The sequence below is a fragment of the Lindgomyces ingoldianus genome (assembly GCF_010093535.1).
Source record: "Lindgomyces ingoldianus strain ATCC 200398 unplaced genomic scaffold BDR25scaffold_51, whole genome shotgun sequence".
In the NCBI taxonomy this organism is placed as follows: domain Eukaryota; kingdom Fungi; phylum Ascomycota; class Dothideomycetes; order Pleosporales; family Lindgomycetaceae; genus Lindgomyces; species Lindgomyces ingoldianus.
In genome coordinates, this window is record NW_022985212.1 from 339032 (window position 1) to 341246 (window position 2215).

Below are 2215 nucleotides of genomic sequence, written 5' to 3' on the forward strand. Positions count from 1 at the left end.
CTGCTGTCGCAAATTCACCCACGGAGGACCTTGATGTCTGATCTGGGGCCCCGATGGCACAATCTGGTGTGATCTGGCGCATCCCATGGTGAAAATGGTCGAGAATGCATGGTACGGTGTGGTTTTGGGTTCTTTGGCTTGAGCTTCTTTCTTCCTTCCTCAATAGGGTCAAATACCCTTGCATCGTGTCCCTCGGACTCGAAGTGCAACCGTCTCGGTAGTAATGGATCAATCTGCCTCTAGCTTGCTTGCTTTGCGGCTCTTTTGTCCTGAAAATCCTGGAATGTCCTGCTGGACTCGAACTCTGCCCTTTTCTTGCCGGTATGGCTCATTCTGGGCCAGAATGTTCGTTTCTTCCACACAATGGATTTCCCTGGGTTAAAATAACCCTCTTCTTGACTCTGGCGAGCTATTCTATGCTAGAACAGCCTCACTTAGTCCAACTAAGGAATCTTGGGTCTGAATGGGCCATGTTGTCTTCCCATTCCTATAGCGCCATTAAACACCTCTTGTTAAAAAAACCTTAAGCAAGGAAAAAACAAGGTGAAGGTAGCTATACTCAATCCGTTGAGTTACTTCCCCTCTTCTGAGAAGTTTGACCCGAACTGGCACGATTTAATCTTTTGCCATGTATTCCTCTGCTCTTCTAGAACGCTTTCAATGCGTTTGAGCTAATGTTGGGTCCAGGTTCCCACGAGTTCTCCTCAGATGGATAACCTTCCCATTTCACAAGATATTCCCATACTCCGACTGGATTCTGTCTCCGGTCGAGTATTTTCTCCACATAGTACACATCATCCCCCATGGCGCGTAGAGTGTCCACAATTGGTTCTGATTGCGACTCAAGACGCCCTTTCTGGGTATATGGCTCCAAAAGTGAGACATGGAACACTGGATGAACTTCTCCTAGATTAGGTAGGTCCACTTTGTACGCCTCTGCGCTAATCTGGGCCACAACTTTCCCTGGTCTTAAGAACTTCTAGTCTAACTTCTTCTTTGGCCTTGTTGATTTCATGTGTCTATTGGAGACTAATACCTTGTCTCCCACTTGCAGCTGTATATGCTTCTGTCGTTTGTCTGCATACTTCTTTTGATACGCATTTGCAGCAACGATTTTCCGGCGGCATTTTGACTGTAGAGCAAGTGCTTTCGCGGCAACTCTGTTTGCCATGTGTGATTCCCCCCGACCCAGGGGTTCTCCGGGCCAATCTGGCCCTCTTGGGTTCGCTCTGTGGTATGCTCGGAAAGGAGTAACTCCTGTGGTCGCGTGTACGCTATTGTTGTACGCGAACTCCGCTATTGGCAACCACATTGCCTAATCATCTTGTTCCAGGCAACAGTAACATCTGAGGTACTGTTCTAGGGTTTGGTTTTGTCTTTCAGTCTGCCCATCGGTCTCGGGATGGTAGGCTGACGAGAGAATCCTTTGCGTGCCGAGATAGTGATAAAAACTATCCTAGTACTTTGAGTTCATTATTGGCCCTTGATCAGAGACAATGTTCTTTGGAACTCCATGAAGGCGAACAACTTCTCTTAACCAAACCTTTGCTAGGTCTGAAGCCTCCTAATCAGCTCTGGCCGGCACGTAGTGGGCTATCTTGGTAAGACGGTCCACTATCACGAGGATCGCATCGTATACTGACCCTAAGTATTTACAAGGGGGTAGCTGCGTTATGAAATCCATTGTGACATCCTGCCAGGGCCCATCAGGCGGTGGCAAAGGGTGAAGGAGCCCATATGGGCGGTGTCGTGGAGCCACTGATCGTCTGCACCTTAGGCAGTCGTTACAGTACGCCTCTACGTCCTTCCTGAGCCCTTTCTAATCATATTGACGCATGATCTTTTCGAGCGTCTTTTTCACACTGAAGTGGCCCGCTAATGGGCTGTTGTGGCACTCCCAGAACGCTTCTGCCTTCTCTTGGTCTGTTGTTAGGGTCTTTCTTCCTGTATCGGCCATGGCATGTCGTTCCGGCCCATTCTGGGGATGAGTGTCTTCGTCGAGGTTCTCTTCGTCCTCCGTTTCACTCTCGGTGTCCGATGAGTCCGTTTCGTCATAGTCTTCTCCAATACCTGACATGAGGTCCTCATCGTCGTCCTCCTCTGGTTCTTCGCCTATAGCTCTTTCGGGATCTGGCCGTTTTGGCCCTTGTCCTCTTTTGGGGCGGTCCCTAGCTAAGCCTGAAGAATCTTGAGAACGTGTAATGGCTGCAACTAT